The sequence below is a fragment of the Macaca mulatta genome, chromosome X, assembly GCF_049350105.2.
Source record: "Macaca mulatta isolate MMU2019108-1 chromosome X, T2T-MMU8v2.0, whole genome shotgun sequence".
In the NCBI taxonomy this organism is placed as follows: domain Eukaryota; kingdom Metazoa; phylum Chordata; class Mammalia; order Primates; family Cercopithecidae; genus Macaca; species Macaca mulatta.
In genome coordinates this window covers 157,764,313-157,787,067 of record NC_133426.1, presented here as the reverse complement: position 1 = coordinate 157,787,067, position 22,755 = coordinate 157,764,313, and the positions used below count along the sequence as shown (strand labels likewise).

The 22,755-nt window shown below is 42.7% G+C and overlaps 1 long non-coding RNA gene and 1 other non-coding gene across 2 annotated transcripts in view; one reads left to right on the top strand and one right to left on the bottom strand.

Moving 5' to 3' along the window:
- Positions 1-1,038: 1,038 nt before the first annotated feature.
- Positions 1,039-22,755, top strand: part of LOC144338477 (uncharacterized) — a 70,734-nt gene continuing 49,017 nt past the window's right edge. Inside the window, exons 1-2 of the long non-coding RNA XR_013412690.1 lie at positions 1,039-1,261; positions 19,782-19,962. This is a non-coding gene — a long non-coding RNA (uncharacterized LOC144338477). The remainder of the gene's footprint in view (positions 1,262-19,781; positions 19,963-22,755) is intronic.
- On the bottom strand, positions 3,016-3,122 carry LOC114675305 (U6 spliceosomal RNA). Its single transcript, XR_003726369.1, has one exon. It is a non-coding gene; the product is annotated as a U6 spliceosomal RNA (small nuclear RNA).

Here is a 22,755-nt window from a genome sequence, read left to right as displayed (position 1 = left end):
CCAGATCATGCAAGACCTTGAAATCTTGCATGTAGTTGACTCAATAAATATTTGGTGAAAGAATAAATAAAAGTCTTAATGGGATAAACAATCAATTAACTTCAAGCTGTTTTGAGGTTCAATCCTCAAGTCTTTCAGGAGCCACTGAAATATAGTGAGAAAGATGTAGTCAGATGGGATATACTAGAAAAAACAGCAGAAAGGAAGGCTACATGCACCCTACCTGCACAGCATCAGGACAAGGCCCTTAACTTCATAGCCAGTACTACTAGGGAACGTATAAAGCCTTGAGACTGAAAATCTTGGTAACAAACATGAACAAGATTGCCCTTAAACATTTTCAGACTTGCAGGAACAGCCAGAACTGTTTTGCCTAGGGACAGGATGGTAACACAACCAAAGAAGACTATGGTCTTTTCATTGTAACTTGAAACTCAAGACATTTCAACAGAACGCAACAAACTAAGCTCTGAGGTCAACCATCTTCCATCTTGGCTGACATTGCCCTACTTCTGCCTTTTGTAGAGGATGGACTGTTTTCTAACTGGGTGTGTAATGAGAACAGAAATGGATTCCTTAGGCATATCTTGACTTTCCTGATTTAAGTGGGCTGCCAAGAACCTGAGCTAACAGGACTGATGATGCTTCCCACCTCCTCCCGAGTGCTATGACTCATGATGGTGGGTAAAGCCTCTTTGGCAAACTGTAAACATGGCAAAGCTGACCAAGTTTATTTCCTGCTCCTGTTCCTTAAGTCTCCTTCCTCCTACCCTGTGGTGGTCGGCTTGTTGACCTTAGAACTGCAACACTTTTCTTTTCACTAAGACAGCCAAATGCCTAGGCAGATAAAAAGGGGTCCCTGGAGAGAATCTCCTACCTGCCCCACAAGTGTTTACATCAAATGCTTGTGTGCAGATGAAGAAATCTGCCCAGGGCTTGTCTGGGCATGCCCACAGTGGACTGGAGTCCAACATATACACTGGGAGAAGTGGGTGGAGCCACAGGGAATTCACATCTTAAGCAGAGGAGGACTCTGCTCTCTTCAGCTTGTGTGATGACCTGGGAAACAATCTGTGAGGTGGAGGGCCTGTTAGCAAGACTCCATATCACTTTGCTGAGAGGTTTTTTTTTTTCATTTTCACCCAGTAAATTCCTCTCTAATCACCCTTCAATGTGTCTGTGCACCCAATCCTTCCTGATCGTGTGACAAGAACTTGGTTTTTCTACATTTTTGGTGGCCTGTATGGGGACATGAGAAAAAGTTAGTAACATGCAAACCAAAAAATATTTCTTCCTTTCACTTCTAAGCCTTTTTGTCCTCAGACTTCTTCTGAGGGTAGAGAAAATTATGTTTCCCCCATTCACGTTGCTCCTAGGGGTTGGGAATGTCAGCTTTTTCCTTCTTTCTTCAGGATGGACGGCGAACCCACAGCTCCCCAGCTCCTGTCTTAAGTTTCTCTCCCTTAGGAGCCCATTGGCATAAGAATGAGAAGTTCTTTCCCCAGGCATCTTTCCAACCCCTCACGTTAAACTGTTTTTCCTTTTCTCTACCTTGTCAGCAGTTAACACAGCCCTGTACTTTAAGTTTTCTTTCTTTCTCTAGTAGGTCATGAGTTAACTTTTAAGTGAAGTTTTTTTTTTTTTTCTTTTCAAAAAAATGTTTTACTAGGCCAGTAATGATAAAGTTCACTGTTTATATTCTCTGTAAAGTTTTAATTATGAAAAAGGATTTGTGAGGGTGGTCTTGAGCTGTAGCCAAAGCCAATGCTTTGTGTGTCTTTCTATATGGTACATAGCAAACTTTGTGGCAGGCCTCCATCTTGTTTTACCTCCTTGGGAGCATGACCTGTAACCACATAGCAATGCTTTGTTTAGCCTCTGCCATTTTACAGTGGTAGCCCCGATTCAATCCTGGCTTAGGGAATGAGTCCTTTCTAGTTTGATATATTTGCATCCTTTGCTATTTGTTGATTATCTTTCCCTCCACTAATCCTTGGATTGTCCTTTCTCTGAGCCTTTAGTGAGGTTTGAAAGTCAGAAATATTGGCCACTTGGCATGGCTAAAGTTGGATAATAAGGGAGTTAAAATGATTTTCTTAAAGAGCGCTCAGCTTTTAAGTTCTAGGGTACATGTGCACAACGTGCAGGTTTGTTACATATGTATACATGTGCCATGTTGGTGTGCTGCACCCATTAACTCGTCATTTACATTAGGTATATCTCTTAATGCTATCCTTCCCCCCTCACCCCTCCCCACAATAGGCCCCGGTGTGTGATGTTCCCCTTCCTACGTCCAAGTGATCTCATTGTTCAATTCCCACCTATGAGTGAGAACATGTGGTGTTTGGTTTTCTGTTCTTGTGATAGTTTGCTGAAAAGGATGGTTTCCAGCTGCATCCATGTCCCTACAAAAGACACAAACTCATCCTTTTTTATGGCTGCATAGTATTCCATGGTGTGTAAGTGCCACATTTTCTTAATCCAATCTGTCACTGATGGACATTTGGGTTGATTACAAGTCTTTGCTATTGTGAATAGTGCCACAGTAAACATACGTGTGCATGTGTCTTTATAGCAGCATGATTTCTAATCCTTTGGGTATATCCCCAGTAATGGGATGGCTGGGTCAAATGGTATTTCTAGTTCTAGATCCTTGAGGCATCACCACACTGTTTTCCACAATGGTTGAACTAGTTTACAATCCCACCAACAGTGTAAAAGTGTTCCTATGTCTCCACACCCTCTCCAGCACCTGTTGTTTCTGACTTTTTAATGATTGCCATTCTAACTGGTGTGAGATGGTATCTCATTGTGGTTTTGATTTGCATTTCTCTGATGGCAAGCGATGATGAGCATTTTTTCTTGTGTCTGTTGGCTGCATAAGTGTCTTCTTTTGAGAAGTGTCTGTTCATATCCTTTGCCCACTTTTTGATGGGGTTGTTTTTTTCTTGTAAATTTGTTTGAGTTCTTTATAGGTTCTGGATATTAGCCCTTTGTCAGATGAGGAGATTGCAAAAAAATATGGAATGCTTCATGAATTTGCATGTCATTCTTGTGCAGGGGCCATGCTAATCTTCTCTGTATCGTTCCAATTTTAGTATATGTGCTGCCAAAGCGAGCACAGTTATAGTTATATTTAAAAGGCCTTTATGTTTTTCTTTTCTTGGACCTTGTTTTGCTGGAAAAAGGTGTTTTCTCAGTTGATTGAATTCTTTTTCTCCATTTTGCCTTGTCACTCTTAATACACACATGAGAATGGGGAGACCTCTGTTTTCCTCATGGAACCCCAGGAATTAAAAACAGATAGATCCCTCTCAAAATCTGTTTTTGCCCCACCTATGTCTGTTTACTAGGCCTTAGAAGCTACAAGTTTTCTGAGCCCTGTCTCTTAAAAGGACTCCACCTGGAGGCCAATAATCCAATTAGGAGATTGGCAAACAAAAAATCTTATGGCAACTGGGTTTTCTTCTACCTGTCTGTGTAGCCATATATGTGTTGTATGTGTGGTGTCTATGAAAAAGAGTTCTAATTAATTGGCCTAAAGGAAGATAAGTGCTTGGATCAGATATTTTTTAAAGGGAAGATAAAGCTCTGGTACCTTTTAGTTCACATGACTGTAATCTTTGAGAAATAAAAACAGCCTTAAAGGTTATTGGTAAAGTGCAGATGTTGTCAGAATATTAATAGGTGAACTAAATTATGCAGGTCAGATTCTAGGTTTGCTAAATGTTTTAAGGTTATAATTGATTTTTTGGTTTTTGAGAACTATTTAACTGGCCCGCTTCACAATTGGTAAGGCCTGGGGACATATGGAACTAACCACACCCTTAATTATGCTGAAAGGAGTCAAACTTGGCTGTACCTAGCACATAATTAAAACGACTTACCGGGTTTTACATTAAAGTTAAAAATTTCTAGGAGCTACCATTATAACATGTAATTGAAACTACTAGAAATAAATTTACATGCAAGGTGTGTAAGAACAGTAAGGTGTGTTCTTAATACAAGATTATAAGAAGGTGTGGAAATGTAAATTCTTGCCTAGGGTTAAAGGATTGTTTTGAGTTAGATAAGATAAAGACAAAAGGTCAAATATGTTGTGAAAGGATTGTAAAAATTAATATTGCCAAAGAAATTCTGTGTGTTAACTTATTGACTAAATTCAAAAGGATATTATATGGTTTTTCTGTAAATTGATCATTGAAATAAAAGCACAACAAGATACTGTTAAGGCACTAATCTGCTCTTTAGCAAAATTTGTAAAGGGTTGTAGAAGGTTTTTGCTTTTTCAAATTTCTAAGTCATCATTTTGGCAAAATAACGTGGTAATTTGGATTTCTATTTCATAACATCAAGTGTTGTAAACCTCTAACATATTTAACAGGCTTCCAAAAATCAAACTTCAGTTTCAAAATTGTCTTTCCTGATGCCTGGCTTTTGAATACAACAGAGGGCCCCTGGAGTATCTAAAAAAAGAAGTAAACAGGATTATTTGATATGTTGAGTTACATGGGATTTCTAAAATCATGTTTGGTATTCCTTAGGTTATATTTTAGTGAATAGTACTAATATATGTTCCAAAATTATATGGGATTTCTAAAATTCTAATGTCTAAAGCATATGCTATCAATCACAATTAAGGTGTCTATGTTAAGTTATTGTAAACCACAGAGATGACCAAACTTTTTGTCAATTGTGTTTCTAACTGGAACTATCCTGGATATTTTGTTATTCCCAGACAATTGTTGTCTTGTTTTGATCCTTTTCAAAAGATGATTTATAATCTATAGATCTTTGACAGGTGCTCTCAAATGCAGGTTTCTGATAACTTTGGAGACTGTGACATTGGAATAAAAGAAAAATGTACAGGACTAATAAAGAGGTGAAATGTTCACAAATATCAAACAAAACAAGAGTTAGTTGAATGGACTGAGCTAATAGAAAACTGGGGTAGTCTTTTTGACTTTTGCTTGAAAGATTGCTGATGCTTGTTTTGTTTTTGAGAGTCAAGGAAATTTACTTTGAACAATTTAAGGCCTTTAATAATTGAGTAAGATATACTCCTGTGTACAAAATTTGGAGCACATTTGTCTCTCTCTGCCTGGCTTCTCCAGAATTTGGAAACTAGTTGTGAGTATTCTTAACTCATGGTAATATAATTGTTTGCATCAGTGCAATAAGAATCCATTTTCTTTTGCAACAGGATGCAATTGGAGAAACTGGTTGTTTTACCAAGGCTTTGACTGGAAGGGTATGCTTTCCTTTAAGGAGTCAAGCTCGACTTGCAGAGCTGATAAAAGCCCCTTGGGAAAACTGGCCTCATACTCTTGTCTACACAGTCCCTGTACAGGGTTCCTGACCTGTGGTGTAAAGAATGTCACTTTCTGACAGGCCCAGGAGCTCTGAGTTTATCTTGGGACCTTAAGATGAGAGGATCAGCCAACTCACGGGTATTTGAGGATACAAACCCATTATTGGGCTCGGCTTTAAAAGGTCTTATCTGAGATTCCTTGTGGAACAAAGTTCCATCAAGGCTGATCTAAAAGGCCTATGTAGAAATAATAATTCTTGCTGTACTTTATGCAAATAATTAGGCCAAATATAAACCTCAAGTCTATTTTGCAAACAACTTAGTCCTATCACTATCTGTTTTTTAACAAAAATGAGGACTGGAGAGAGAGAAATTATGTTATAAAACTTATCATACATTTGTCATTAAATTCTAGAATCATTAGTTGTTTTTAAGTTTTTGCCTACATTTTAGACTAACCCTGCTTATTCATGTGAACCAAGCAGCAATCTCCAGCTGCAGCTCAGAAAGAACAAAAGGGATAGGTGATGTAGAAATCTGGTTCAACATTCTAGTTCTGAGCAATTATCCTGCAAATCCTTCCAGGGGATGGGAATAAATAGGATTCCCATCACTTGGAGGTTTCCTTTGGGGAAAGTAGGACCAAGGGAGCTAACCAAAGCCAAGCCACATGCACCCAAAGCCAAACTATAGCCACCAGTTATCTGAGCATGTTACAAAACATCTTTTTCTCTCCCTTGTTGGAGGAAGACTCAATTCCACAGCTTCACCTTAGCAATAGGCTTATAAGGAGTCCATGCAACCCCCCCACCCCCACCCCCACAAGACACAGTTTTGTCTCAGACTCAATTCCAAGCTTCAGGTCAAAGCATTAGGAAAGAAAACTGGATCTGAGGGATCCAGAGGCAGATGATAATGGGAGTTAAACAGCCCAGTGCAGGTGAGCATGGCTAATTCCTGCCAATTAAGCCAAGCTTCCTGTTTTACAGATAAAGGCCATGCTAGTATCCATGGCATAAATGAGGTTTAGAGAATTCAAAGGCTACTGACAGTAGGGGAGATAGGGCATACGTGGGTAAGAACAGGTACTCCCACCTCCAGGCCCCTTTGTTAACATGGGTGAAAGCCACTTTGACACCCATGGGTGACACCCTGTCCCAGTCGCCAGGACTCAGGGATACAAAGATGAAGGAAAGAAAGAGGAATGCCTTGCTTTCCCTGTCTCATATACCCCAGGTATTTGCTAGTTAGAGAAAGGAACCAGGGATGCCTTGAAAGGACACAAAGATAGATATGTACCCGCCCCCCACCCGCTACACCCTTGTTCTGCTCTCTAATCTTTGCACATACCAGAGATTTCGTAAGTTCTGCGAGTACCTGGTTTTCTGCACGTACCAGAGATTTTGTTTTGCACATACCAGAGATTTTCTAAGTTCTGAGGCAAGGTCACAAGACGTGTTTAAGTAAGATAAACTCTTGCTGCCATAAACCTGCTCTCCCGCCTCAAAGTTTGAACCAAAATATCAGAAATGGCGGGAACCAATCATAGTTAGCCAAATCGCCTTGTTCAAACACTAGCCAATCATATATCTGATTTGTATAATAACTCTATGCCCACTTTTCTTAGACTATATAACACTGCTCGGAGCTCAGTGGGGGAGCTCTCCTGCCCGTCTCATTTCACGAGCGAGGGAGAGTTCCAGGTTCGAACCTGTAGTAAAGATCCTTGCTGCTTAGCTTTGACTCTGGACTCTGGTGGTCTTCTTCGGGGAATAAACGGTCTGGGCATAACAAATGGGGCTCGTCCGGGATTTCCCCCAAGCCCACCAGACCCCCAAGTCAATAGATCTTAATCTGTAGGTAAGCCGGCTTTGTCACTGTCTCTGTCTTTGTCTCTGTCTGTCTCCCTGAAATTTTGCGAAATCCGTAATCTGTAATCTGTATTGGTCTGTTTTATAAGTGGCATGGTCTTGGCGGACGCGCTAAAAGACAGCCACTCGGGACTGGTGGGAGACGTCCCCCAGTGCCCATCTGGGGGCCTCCATCCTTGGTTGCCCCGTCTGACTCAGGTCGGAAGTCCGACACGCGCTCGCGAAGGCTCATCGTTTCTCACTGTCTGTCCGTTATTGTTAAGTGTTAAGTGTAAGTCCAAAACGAAACATAAAACCTTTTCTTCCCCTTCCAGGACCGGACCTGTCAGATACTCCCCTCTGCTTCACACTCATTTTCGTCCCTCCTTCTCTTTGTAGGAGCAGTCCAAAGATGGGCAACAACCAGAGCACGCCGCTCTCACTCCTTGTTACCAATTTTAAGGATGTGAAGGCTCGGGGGCGTAACTTAAGCGTAGAACTAAAGAAGGGAAAGCTAGTTACTTTCTGCCGTTCGGAGTGGCCCTCTTTCGGCGTAGGGTGGCCCTCCGAAGGAACTTTCTGTCTCTCTATTATTACTAAGGTAAAAACTAAGATTTTCCTGCCAGGGCATTCAGGACATCCTGGTCAAATTCCTTATATTCTAGTGTGGCAAAATCTTGTGGAAGACCCACCGCCCTGGATAACTCCATTCATCCTTGAGCCTTGCAAGGTCCTAGTAATGTGACCTACAAGACAAAGGACTCCCTCTGCTCCCTCGGCCCCTGTGCTGCCAGACAGCCAGGACCCCCTAACGTTAGAACCCACACTTCCCCCACCATATCCGCACCTTATCCCGCAGGACCCAGTCCCCCAGGGTGGTGCTTCCATAGAAGGAAACCGAGAAGCGGAAGCAGCCGAGAGCGAAAGTAACCCGGGGGGGCCGGCCAGCCAAATGCGAGGCCGCGTACTGCGGGACCAAGCTTCCCGACTCCCTGACTCCACCGTAGCCCTGCCTCTCAGAGAAATAGGATTGCTCGATGATACCGGGCTCTCCCGTCTCATGTATTGGCCTTTTTCCACTAGTGATTTATACAATTGGAAGTCCCAAAATGCTCGGTTCTCCGATAATCCCAAAGATCTAACCTCGTTGTTAGACAGTGTCATGTTTACTCACCAGCCAACCTGGGATGACTGTCAACAGCTCCTCCGAATCCTGTTCACAATGGAGGAGCGGGAAAGAATCCAAGTTGAGGCCAGAAAGCTGGTTCCAGGAGATGACGGCCAGCCAACTGCAAATCCTGACCTCATTAACGTGGCTTTTCCTTTGACCCGGCCCAGATGGGACTACAACACGGCAGAAGGTAGGGGACGACTGCTCATTTATCACCAGACTCTAATGGCGGGTCTCCGGGCTGCAGCTCGCAAGCCCACCAATTTGGCTAAAGTATATTCTGTGTTACAAGGTAAGACAGAAAGCCCCGCTGTGTATTTAGAGAGATTAATGGAAGCTTTCAGACAGTATACCCCTATGGACCCGGAAGCACTGGAAAATCAGGCTGCGGTAGTAATGTCCTTTGTAAACCAGGCAGCATCAGATATTAGAAGAAAACTCCAGAAATTAGAAGGTTTAGAGGGAAAGCAGATTCAGGACCTCCTTCAGATGGCCCAGCGAGTTTATAATAATAGGGATACTCCAGAAGAAAAACAGTTCAAGGCAACCAAAGAAATGACCAAAGTTTTAGTAGCAGCTTTCCCCCAGGCAGGGAATGGCCAAAGCAGAAAGCAGACAAAGCAAGGCTCTAGGCAAGGATTAGAAAAGGATCAGTGTGCTTATTGCAAGGAACGTGGTCACTGGATTAAAGACTGCCCAAAGAAACGGAGACCAGCTAACCCTACCTCTGTACTCGTTACCCAGGACTCTAAGGAAGATGGGGTTCGGACCCCCTCCCCGAACCCAGGGTAACTTTGCAAGTGGAGGGGTCCCCAGTTCGCTTCTTGGTCGATACTGGGGCGGAACGCTCAGTCCTAACCAAACCAATTGGAAAAATGTCTAAGAAAACATCCTGGGTGCACGGGGCCACAGGCATCAAAAAATACCCCTCGACAACCCAGAGGACTGTAGACTTAGGAACGGGAAAAGTCTCCCATTCCTTCCTAGTCATCCCAGAGAGCCCCTGCCCTCTACTAGGGAGGGACTTGCTGACAAAAATGGGGGCCCAAATCCACTTTGAGCCAGAAGGGCCCAAGATAACTGATTCCCAAAACAGGCCAATATCTATCCTGACTGTCACCTTAGAAGATGAGTACAGACTCCATCAAGAGCAAAAGCCCCCCGATCAGGAAATTGACTCTTGGCTCCAGCGTTTCCCTGAAACGTGGGCAGAAACTGGGGGCTTAAGGCTAGCTAAACATCGACCTGCCATATTTGTGGAAGTTAAGCCAGGGACGGACCCGGTTCGGGTTCGGCAATATCCTATGCCCCTGGAGGCAAAAGAAGGAATTACGCCCCATATCCGCCGACTCCTAGACCAGGGAGTCCTACGGGCTTGCCACTCATCCTGGAATACTCCACTGTTACCTGTTCGTAAACCCAACAGTACGGACTACAGGCCAGTACAGGATTTAAGAGAAGTTAATAAAAAGGTCATGGACATACATCCCACTGTGCCCAATCCATACACCCTTCTGAGTGCTTTACATCCCGAAAAACAGTGGTATACCGTTCTTGATCTAAAAGATGCTTTCTTCAGCCTTCCTCTGGCTCCCAAAAGTCAAGGACTCTTTGCATTTCAATGGACGGATCCTGAGAGGGGCATCAACGGTCAGCTAACATGGACCAGGCTGCCACAAGGGTTCAAGAACTCGCCAACCCTGTTCGATGAAGCCCTTCATGAAGATCTGGGTGAGTACCGGCAGCAACACCCTGAAATAACTCTTTTGCAATATGTTGATGATCTCTTAATAGCAGCCAGATCCCCGGAAACTTGTGTTCAAGGGACTGAGGACCTCTTGAAGACTCTAGGGGAGCTAGGCTACCGAGCCTCAGCAACAAAGGCTCAGATCTGCAAGTCGGAGGTAACTTATCTGGGGTACCTATTAAAAGGGGGGCAACGCTGGCTAACCAAAGCCCGAAAGGAAACAGTCCTATGCATCCCTAGACCCCAGTCGACACGGCAAGTGAGAGAATTCCTGGGGTCGGCAGGGTTCTGTAGGTTATGGATACCCGGATTTGCTGAGTTAGCCAAGCCCCTATACCAGGCAACAAAGGAACGGCAGCCCTTCAATTGGATGGAAGAGGCTGAGCTGGCCTTTCAACAAATCAAAACTGCCTTGTTATCAGCCCCCGCGCTGGGGCTCCCTGATGTCTCCAAGCCCTTCCACTTATACGTAGATGAAAGTAAGGGTGTTGCAAAAGCCGTGTTAACACAGTACCTAGGCCCCTGGCAGAGGCCAGTTGCCTATTTGTCAAAAAAATTAGATTCAGTGGCTGCTGGCTGGCCACCCTGCCTGCGGATAATCGCGGCGACCGCCCTAATGGTCCGAGATGCTGATAAACTTATCATGGGGCAAGAGTTGCGCGTTATAACCCCGCATGCCATTGAAGGCGTCCTCCGGCAGCTGCCGGACCGATGAATGAGTAACGCCCGGCTCAGCCACTATCAAGGACTGCTGTTAAACCCCCTCAGAATAACTTTTCTGCCCCCAACCTCTTTAAACCCTGCTTCACTGCTGCCAAATCCAGACTTGGACGCCCCGTTCCATGAGTGCACTGAGATACTGGCTCAGGTGCATGGGGTGCGGGAGGACCTGCAAGATCGTCTGCTCCCCGACACAGAACTCACCTGGTTCACTGATGGCAGCAGCTACGTCCACCAAGGCCAGCGGTATGCAGGAGCGGCTGTAACGTCAGAGATGAGATACTTTTTCAGGATGGACAGAAGCATTCCCAACTAAGAGAGAAACTGCTCAGGTTGTAGCAAAGAAAATTTTGGAAGAAATCCTCCCCAGGTATGGCTTTCCCGTCCAAATAGGGTCAGACAATGGATCAGCCTTCGTTGCTAAGGTAAGTCAGGATTTGGCTTCCATTCTTGGGGCAAATTGGAAATTACATTGTGCTTATAGGCCCCAAAGCTCAGGACAGGTAGAAAGGATGAATCGGACTCTGAAGGAGACCTTAACTAAATTGACCATGGAGACTGGCGCTAATTGGGTAGTACTTCTCCCCTACGCTCTGTTCCGGGCCCGAAATACCCCTTACAGACTGGGCCTCACACCATATGAAATCATGTATGGCAGACCCCCACCCCTGGTCCCCAGTCTAAAAGATGACTTACTCAAACCTGAAACTGAAAATGTCTCTGAGCTCCTGTTCTCCTTACAAGCCTTACAGAAAATTCACCAGGAAATTTGGCCCAGACTACGAGAACTGTACGAGGCAGGACATCCGCCGACGCCTCGTACGTTCCAGCCGGGAGACTGGGTCCTCGTCAAGCGCCACCGGCAAGAAACTCTTCAACCCAGGTGGAAAGGACCACTGCAAGTACTCCTGACTACTCCCACCGCTCTCAAAGTAGAAGGCATCGCTTTGTGGATCCACTACACACACGTCAAACCAGTGGACCCAACATCCGACCTTCTCGAGCCGTCTGGAGCACCGGTTACATGGACTGTAGACAAAGCTAAGAACAATCCCTTAAAGCTAACCCTGCGCCGTCACCCACATAGCCGTAACCATGTCTAGCTTGCCTATGCTTTTATGCCTTATACATCTGACTCTCCTAACTGCTACGCCGTCTAATCCCTATGTCTGGAGGTTCTGGCTCTATGAGAACAAAACTCACCCCGGGGAAACCCCCCAAGCGGGTAAACTGCTAGCTAGTGCAGACTGCCCCCCCTCCAGGTGCAATACTCCAATTTACCTCAATTTCACTAATTTCCAAATTGCCCAACCGGGGATACCCATGATTTGTTTTGAATATGATCAGACTGAATATAATTGTAAGAATTATTGGTGGCACCAGAATGCAGGTTGCCCATACCACTATTGTAAATTGCACTCAGCCAGGGTATGGGACGAATACCCGAGAAAGTCTAACCTCCTCAGGACTCGCTACCCGACAGGGACTCCCAACATATTCACTTGGATAATAACAGATCCAGGGCACTCCCGGTGGACATCGCCCCAACATGGGGCAGTCTACTACGATGCCAGTAGTAGCTGGCCTAGTAGCCACCTGTACTTGTGGCGGAGTCTAGTCCAGATTCGACCCTTAATCCATACACAAATCCACAGACAGGAAACCAAGCTATCACAAGACTTGCAGCCCTTCTCCTGGCTAACCCTATTACAAGAAGGGCTAGCATTCGCCAACCTCACCGGTTTAGGCGACCTGTCCTCTTGCTTTATGTGTGCAACCTTAGGAAGACCACCATTAACCGCTGTTCCCCTTTCTTCCCCACCCACAAACTATATGCCAGATTCTAATTCATCAACAGTTGCAATACCTGATGTAGCCCTGTACCATGACCCATACCAAGAGAAATACCCCTACTGTTATTCAGCATTTAGTAGCAGCCTCTGCAACCAGACGGCTACATACCCTAATAGCCCCATACGTGCTCCCCCTGGTGTGTTCTTCTGGTGTAATATGACTCTGTTAAAAACTCTGTCCAAAAGCATCTCTGACGGACAGTTGTGCATCCCTGTTACACTAGTTCCCCGACTGACCCTGCTGACCCCGGCAGAGTTCATAGGCTGGGCAGGGACTGCCCCAACTGAAACTGCGCGACATAGACGAGCAGTTTTTCTACCACTAATTGCCGGAATATCCTTAACCACCTCTGTCGTCGCAGCGGGGTTAGCAGGAGGGGCCCTACAACACTCCATGATAGAAAACGACAAGCTGTTACAACAGTTCTCTGTTGCTATGGAAGACTCCACCTATTCCCTAGCCTCCCTTCAGCGGCAGCTCACCTCCCTAGCACAGGTCACCCTTCAAAACCGCAGAGCCTTAGACTTACTCACAGCTGAGAAAGGAGGTACCTGTATGTTCCTCAAAGAAGAATGCTGTTTCTATCTAAATAAGTCAGGGTTAGTTGAGGAAAGAGTCCAACGCCTACACGAACTAAGCTTAGAAATGAAAAAGCAACAATTCACTACAGCCGCTAACAATTGGTGGAGCTCTTCAATGTTTTCCCTTCTGGCACCCCTTTTAGGCCCCCTAATGTCTTTACTACTTCTATTCACTATAGGCCCCTGTGTGGTAAATAAAATTTTACAATTTGTCAGAGAAAGGTTTGATACCATCCAACTAATGGTCCTCCGTAGCCATCACTAGCCTCTCCTGCACCCAGAAAGTGAGGCTATATTATAAGACTCTGGAAATCCAAGATTGGACATCCAGTTACTTATGAGAAGGGGGAAATGAAAGGACACAAAGATAGATGTGTACCCGCCCCCCACCCGCTACACCCTTGTTCTGCTCTCTAATCTTTGCACATACCAGAGATTTCGTAAGTTCTGTGAGTACCTGGTTTTCTGCACGTACCAGAGATTTTGTTTTGCACATACCAGAGATTTTCTAAGTTCTGAGGCAAGGTCACAAGACGTGTTTAAGTAAGATAAACTCTTGCTGCCATAAACCTGCTCTCCCGCCTCAAAGTTTGAACCAAAATATCAGAAATGGCGGGAACCAATCATAGTTAGCCAAATCGCCTTGTTCAAACACTAGCCAATCATATATCTGATTTGTATAATAACTCTATGCCCACTTTTCTTAGACTATATAACACTGCTCGGAGCTCAGTGGGGGAGCTCTCCTGCCCGTCTCGTTTCATGAGCGAGGGAGAGTTCCAGGTTCGAACCTGTAATAAAGATCCTTGCTGCTTAGCTTTGACTCTGGACTCTGGTGGTCTTCTTCGGGGAATAAACGGTCTGGGCATAACACCTGTTCTCCTCTTTCTAGATGAGTAACCATTCATCTTCAGCCTGTACCCTTTTCGAATGCACCCTGAACCCTGGGAGTCCTCTGAAAAAAATACCTTTTCTTTCCTCCTCTGTCTTCTCTTCACTGGTAGGTAATTGTATCTCCATACTATGGGACACTTCCTTCGGATGCATCATCCAAACTGGGAAGAGTTAATTTCCTACACTTTAAACAGTTTTTTGTTTTGTTTTGTTTTGTTTTTGCCTGCCAGTCTTTTGGCCTCCCTCTCCCTGTGTAAACTGGTAAAAGGCCTTGGAATTTTTGAACTGTCCTTACCCCTGACCCTTGTTTTGTTTTAATACATGTTTTCTAATAACCAATTTGTCTTTTCTTGCCTTCAGGCCAGCAAACTCCAAACTGGCATGCAACCAGAGCCTCAAACAATGATCCCTTTTTTGAGGGACCCTTTGATAGGCCTCTGAGGGAGCTCTGACTGTCATTTTCCCAAAACAGCACCTGCTGTCAGCAGGAAGCAGTTAAGATCACTCTTTGTCCTTATCCTTATTCTGACAGCAGTTAGATGTACTTCTTTATAAGGGGAAATGAGACAGCCAATGCCTAGGCAGATAAAAAGGGGGTCCCTGGAGAATCTCCAACCCACCCCTAACAAGTGTTTATATCAGATGCTTTTGTGCTATGAGGAAACCTGCCCAGGGCTTGTCTGGGCATGCCCACAGTGGACTAGAGCCCAACGTGTGCACTGGGGGAATTGGATGGAGCCACAGGGAATTCACACCTTATGCAGGGGAGGAGCCTGCTCTCTTCAGCTCATGTGGTGACCTGGAAATCAATCTGTGAGGTGGAGGGTCTGTGGGGCTGTTAGCAGGACTCCATCTCATTTTGCTGAGAGGTTTTTTTTTTTTTCCTTTTTTCCTTTTCACCCAATAAATTCCTCTCTAATTACCCTTCAATGTGTCTATGCACCTAGTCCTTCCTGGTCATGTGACAAGAACCTTTTTTTCTACAACATCACTGTCATCCTCACTCCCTTCCCCTCCGTATAACATAAACATACTAAAATTGTGTATTAAAACCACACTGAGATACCACTACATACTAACTAGAATGAGTTCAAATTAAAAGACTGATAATACCAGGTATCAGTGAGAATACAGAACAACTGAAACACTCATACACTGGTGGGAGTAAAAACTGTTGCAGCACTTTGGAAAATAGTTTGACTTCATCTAATAAAGTTGAAGATATCCATACTTTTGTGACCCAGCAATTCCACTACCAGGTATTTACCCTACAGAGTTGTGTGCACCTGTGCCCCAAGAGACAAGCACAAGGAATGTTCATGGCAGCATTGTTCATCATACCCTCAAACTTGAAACAACCCAAATGTCCATCAACAACAGAAAAGAGAAAGAAATTGTGCTATGTTCATACAACAGAATTCCATACAGCATCAAAAACGAACAAACTACTGCTACACACATCAACCTAGATGAATCTTGTGGACACAGTTCTGAGAGAAATTCACCAGGCCCCAAAAAGTACACACTGCATGATTCTATTTACATAAATTTCAAAAATGGGCAAAACTAAACCCATTTTAGTACACACTCATGTGTACACACTCCATGATTCATTTACATAAATTTCAAAAATGGGCAAAACTAAACCCTACTTAGGTGGTCATACAGTATAGCTAGTAAGTTGGAGATTATTACACCTTCAGGAAGAGGTGGACATACCAGGCAAAGGTTTGCATAAGTGAGGGGCTCCATGCGAGTTTATTAAAATCAACAAGTAGATGCAAAATGAATGAATGAATGGGAATGAATAAAAGACTGTCAGGAAAGCCTGGCCAGCAGCAGGCAGCTCCAGGCTACAGATTAGTGTGGTGTCTCCAGTGAGAAAGGACAGAAGGGAGTGTTCCTGGAACCTCTGCAATAGGAAACATCCTGGTTCAAGTTGACCAGAGAGCCTGCTGGCTCCATGCCATTTATGCCATCTTGTCCTCTTATTACACATCAAAGACGTCTCTCTCATGGGTACTTAGTACATGCATGCTCATGACTGCCACAACCAGGCAGTCAGAGTTTCTAGGAAGTTCCAGATGGGTCTTGCCGCACATCACAGGAGAGGCAGAATGAGTCTTGATCCTAATTTCCCATGACCAAGTTTACTATTTTTATAAAGGTGCCAAAAAATAGACATGAACATTAATTTTTTTAAAAAGAAATTATTTTGGCCAAATATATCTTCCAAACTCTATGCAGTTCTTTAGTAAGAAAATGAGGAATGTACAGGGCACAATAATCCTTCCATATGGACACTACATCCCAGTGAGTTTCAGGTGGGAGATCCAGTCCCTGGCCTGGACTCCTAGTGTATATCTCTGGGCTAGACTGTGGCAATGGTCCTTTAACTGTTCTGGCTTTCTCTACCCAATCTGGTCATCAAAACCCAAGGGGCCTTTGCTTTGCTTGGCAAATAGTGGACACTATAGGTGTTAGTTCCTCTTAGCCTTCCTGAACTAATCCAGGGCTTCTTTCCCATTTCATGTCTCCTGCCTCCTAAAGTACAGCTTCTGTGCTAACCATGCCACATTTCTCACCTGCCCAAGACTTCTCAACTGGGAAACACTTCTACATCTCTTTGATCTGGGTTCAGAATTATGTGTACCACTATCTGGTAGCTCACAGAGGGCAGGGACCATATGGGGGATTCCCTGTCTTCCCAAGCCCCTACCACAGCGTCAGAGCCTGGTTTGGTGGACGAATAGGAAAGGGAGCAGGGTAAGGATCAATTTAATATTGTGATTTAGTGCTACAGTAGCCCAGATAAATTTCTCCTTTGAGCTGCCTTAGTATCACACATTTTACATTTCCAAGTAGCCCATGTAATGTTGCATGACCCTGAGAGTAAATGCCTACTTCTTAGTTCCAGCATTGGTTGCCAATTCTCTTTTTATGTGGGATCTCAGGCAAGTTGGGCCATCTCTAAATTGTGTTTCTGGGCCTCTGCAATAGGAAACATCCTGGTTCAAGTCAACCAGAGAGCCGTCTGGCTCCATGCAATTTATGCCATCTTGTCCATCTTTTAAAACTGGTATCCAGTTTGATGAACTGTGTCCATCTTTTTAAATTGGTTTACATAAGACCCTAGAACTGCCCTAGCCAGCCCAAGTAAAGAGCCTTGGGGCACTAACTCTTTCCATTCTGAAGCAGTTACTATTGCCTAAGCAATCTTAGGGTAGCTTAAATCAAAAGCACAGGCTATAGGCACAGAACTTTAAAATGTTTTTATAGGAGAAAATGTCTTCACCTAAAGATTGTGAGCAAACCATGTTTTTGCCCTCTGGTCATTTTTATTTTGTTTTGTTGTGTTTTGTTTTCCAGCATTTGTGTAATTATTTGTGTCTTCAGTTGCTATTTAAAAAAAAAAAAAAAAAACCACTTACCATGACAACTATAACAGTTTTGTCTCAATAAAATGAAGCTTCAAAAATACTGAAATATGTAGGACTCTAATATGCCTCCTTTTTAAAAAAAAAAAAATCAACAAAATTTTCTTCTCTTTAGAAAAGCCGTCTCACTATTCTCCACTTTCTCTGTGTTACTTGTCACAGAAAGCCGGAAGACTTCAACAAGGAATACCCAAGGGCTAAAATCAAATGAAATTTTCATAAAAAGCCAGGTCATGAAAAATCAAAGGATGACAAACTAGAGATTTATCATGGACATATTCTGAAGATGTGTACAGGTTCTTTTACATACAATGTTTCATTTTATCATGATTTTACCTCATTTTACAGAAGAGAAGAACACTCAGAAGTTCAATCACTCGTCCAAAGAGGCAGGGCTAACCCAGGGCAGACCTGCTACAGTGATCATTCTCTTCTGGCTTATCACAACATTGTTTATTTAAGCAGTCTGGTCACCTAATTATTATAATCAAGCAAAAACTGAGCGTTCAGAATGATCTTTTTCAAATAGAAAACTAAGAGTTTTTGTTAAAAAATAAAATTGATCCAGTTACTAGTCTTCCTGTCAGTATACCTTTGGAACAACTATAATCCCCTCTCACCTGGCTCCCTCTGCCCTAAGTCAGATCAGAAATTGCAGGGTTAGGGAGGCAAGGAACCCCTGCTGCAACCCACAAGAATGGCTATCAAAAGGACAAATAATAACAAGTGTTGATGAGGATGTGGAGATATTGGACCTCTCACACACTGCTATGTGGATATGTAAAATGATGCAGCTGCTGTGGAAAATAGTCTTGTGGTCCTTCAAAAGATTAAACACAGAGATACAATAGGACCCTGCAATTCCATTCCTAGGTATATGACAAAGAAAATTTAAAAATTTACATCCAAAGAAATACTTGCATATGAATGCTCCTAATTCAAATTATTCATAATAGCCGATAAGTGGAAACAACCCAAATGTCCATCAACTGAAGAATGGATAAACAAAATATGGTATATCCATACAATAGAATACTATTCAGTCACAAAAATGAAGTACTGATTGATGCTACAATATGAATAAACCTTGAAAACATATGCTAAGTGAAATAAACCAGTCACAAAAACACAAAAACTATATGATTAGCTTGTCTGAGGTTCCTAGATTAGTCACATTCAAATAGACTGAAGGTAGAATGGTAGTGGCCAGGGGCTGGGCAAGGGAGGAATGGGGAGTTAGTGTTTAATGGGGACAGAATTTCAGTTTTGCGAGATATAAAGACTTCTGGAGATTGGTTGCAAAACAATGTGAATGTACTTAACACTACTGAAGTGTACACTTAAACATGATTAATATGGTAAATTTCATGTGATATGTTTTTACCATAACAAAAAAAATAGGTTCTGTTTATACGAAATGTCCAGAATGGGCAAATCCAGAGTGACAGAAAGTAGATTAGTGGTTGCCAGGAGCTGGAAGGAGGGAGACTGGGAAGTGACTGCTAATGCATGGGGTTTCTCTTGGTGGTGATGAATATGTTCTGGAATTACATAATGGTGATATTTGCACAACCTTGTGAATACATTGAAAAAACACTGAATTGTATGCTTTAAAAGGGTAAATTTTATCTCAAAATTTTGATACAAGAAAATAAAAGAATCTGGAAGTAGGAGCTGGAGTGTATGTCAGAGATGAAAGGAAAAGGAAAAACAGGAAATTGATGATTATGAGAAACCATGCAAAAGCAACACATTGCTTCCCTGCTCACAAACATCTCATTGTCTGCAGGTGCAGACAATCATACACCAGTTAGCTCAAACCAAGAGTGGGCTTCATGGCTGGAGATAAAATAACGCAAAATACATATCCATTATGATTATTTTAAACGTAACACAAGATTGCCATGAAACCCAATTGATAACCACTCCTAATGGCTGGTCAGTGGCTAACTAACTTGAAGATACAAAAAATAATTATAATATGAATAGATACTAATATTCTATTTGAATACAGCCTAATGGCACTTATATGTCCTAATTTCATGCTTTTCTAATAATGTCTGCCTCATTCTCACTACTGTTGTTGGATAATAGAAATCTCTTTGGACAGCTAATAGGATACTAGAGTAAATTAACAATAGCCATTAAGCTATTTGAGAAAGTCTGGTTCCTACTGGACTTGTTAGAAGTACATCAAACCTCTTTATTTATAACAGTGTAGGGCGTGAGTTCCTGGCTGCCCCATAAGGAAGGAAATTGCCGGAAGCCCTTATAGAATGAAGAAAAGTGAGAAGGTTCTTGGAAAGTGGACTGAGCTTTTAACTCTGCAAGGGACCCTCAGCACTCTTGGCATACTGAAGTGAACGCTCTGTACCTAAGTACCACTGAATCCAGCAGGTGAGCCTCCTCTCAGGTTCATCTTGCAAGATTGGCTTCTTTGCTTTTCCTTTTTCAAGTAAGTTATTCTATTCCTGGCAATGAATAAAATGACCAAAGTGAATGCATACAGAATGAAGCTAAAGTCATGCTAGAGATATTGTCAAATTTAAGTAGACCACAGTACAGAATGAAGAGCTCAGAGACCCAGCAAGATCCAGCTATGCATGGGAATATAGGATACAATAAATGTGGTATCACAGGTTACAGAAAAGCATGGATCAGTTAGTAGACAGTGCTGGGAAAATTGTCTTATTATGTGAGAACAATCAAACTAGGTTCCTGTCTAACAACCTATATGAAGATGGATTCCAGATGATTTCAAGGATAATCATGGGCCGGGCATGGTGACTTATGCCTGTAATCCCAGCACTTTGGGAGGCTGATGTGGGTGACCTCCTCACCTGAGGTCAGGAGTTCGAGACCAGACTGGCCAACATAGTGAAACCCCATCTCTACTAAAAATACAAAAATTAGTCAGGCATGGTGGCATGCACCTGTAGTCCCAGACACTTGGGAGACTGAGACAAGAAGATCACTTGAACCCGAGAGGTGGAGGTTGCAGTAAGCCGAGATAGTGCCACTGCACTCCAGCCAGGGAGACAGGGCAAGACTCCATCTCAAAACAAACAAACAAACAAAGAATAATTATGAAAGGAAAAAATGGTAACAACAAAAAAGAAATTGTGAAATACTGTTTTTGTCTTGGAATGGGAAAGGATTTCTTAAGACTCTAAAACCAAAAATGTGAAGTCTATGCTAATTGATTTGATTGCATTACAATTAAGGATTTATGTTCAATGAAGGACACTATGAACAAAATTCAAGATGGATGGCAGGATGGGAGAAAATATTTGCAATATTTAAAACCAAGAGGAACTAACTTTAAGCTAGATAAGACTTCTAAAAAGCAACACAAAAAAAGACAGAAAGCGTAATAGAAAAATTGTTAAAGTATAAAGGAGCAGTGATATGATTTGGCTCTGTGTCCTCACTCAAATCTCATCTCAACCTGTAATCCCCACGTGTGGAGGGAGGTGACTGGATTGTGGGGGCATTTTCCCCCATGCTGTTCTCGTGATAGTGAGTGAGTTCTCACAATATCTGATGGTTTTATAAGGGGATCTTCTCCCTTCACTAGGCACTTCTCCTTCCTGCCACCTTGTGAAGAAGGTGCCTTGCTTCCCCTTCACCTTCCGCCATGATTGTAAGTTTCCTGAGGCCTACCAAGCCATGAGGTAGGCCTCTTTTGTTTATAAAACCTCTTTTGTTTATAAATTAAACCTCTTTTGTTTATAAATTATCCAGTCTTGGGTAGGATTTTGATAGCAGTGTGAAAATGGAAAATACAAGCACGTAATTTATAAAGGAGTTAACCCCAAAAGCAAACACACATATGAGGAGATGCTCCAATTCATTATAATCACAGAAATGTAAATTAAAGCAACTATGTAATATCACCTTATACCTGCTAGACAGGAAAAAGTAGAAAGCTGGAGATTACCAAGTATTAACAGAGCTGAGGTATTATAGGAATTCACATGCTTTGTTGTGGGAACATAGACAGGGCCAGCCAATTGGAAAGAAATTAAGCAAATACTGCTCAGTTAAATTAAGTATACACAGTCTCCATGGTTCAGCAATTTTGCTTTTGTATGTATGTGTGCATATATGTATGTACGGGTGTATGTATATATAGGAGTATGTGTATATATATAATATTAACTAATAGACACATGTTCATAGCAGCATTATTCATAATAGCCAAAAAATGAAAACAAGCCAAATGTTCATCAACTGATGAATTGATAAATAAAATACACTCATACAACAAAATGCAATTTGGCAATAAAAAGAAATAAAGTGGCAGGTGCGGTGGCTCATGCCTGTAATCCCAACACTTTGGGAGGATGAGGCGGGTGGATCACGAGGTCAGGAGTTCAAGACCAGCCTGGCCAAGATGGTGAAACCCAGTCTCTACTAAAAATACAAAAATTAGCCGGGCATGGTGGCGGGCACCTGTAATCCCAGCTACTCAGGAGGCTGAGCCAGGAGAATCGCTTGAACCTGGTGGGCGGAGGTTGCAGTGAGCCGAGATTGTACCACTGCACTCCAGCCTGGGTGACAGAGAAAGACTCTGTCTGAAAGAAAGAAGGAAAGAAAGAAAGAAAAAGAAAGAAAAGGAAAGAAAAGAAAAGAAAGGGAAATGAAGTACTGATATAGGCTATAACATGAATGAACCTTGAAAAGGTTCATTATGCTCAGCGAAATAAGCCAGACACAAATGGACACATGTTATATGATTCTACGTAGATGAGATATCTAGAATAGGCAAATCCATAAGGACAGAAAGTGGATTTATGGTTGCCAGGTGCTGGAAGTTGGGGACATGGAACTTCACTAACAATAGATTTGTTATTTCTTTTTTGGATGATAAAAATGTTCTAAAGTTAGACCATAGTAAAATTTGCAAAACTCTGTGAGTATACTAAAACCATTGAATTGTATACTTCAAATGGGTGAATTTTATAGTATGTGAATTATAATACAATAAAATTGTTATTAAAAAAGGAATGAATGAATGCATGCAATAGTAAACAAAAACATAAGCAGGGTTTGCATGGACTTATGATAAGAATGTGCCCATAACAAAAGAGTGTGATTAATTCAATCCTCTGCTCCAGTGGTATCTGCCTCTTTTTTTCTGACTTTGCTGATCTTCCTGGACATTGTAGATTTCTGAAACATATGATA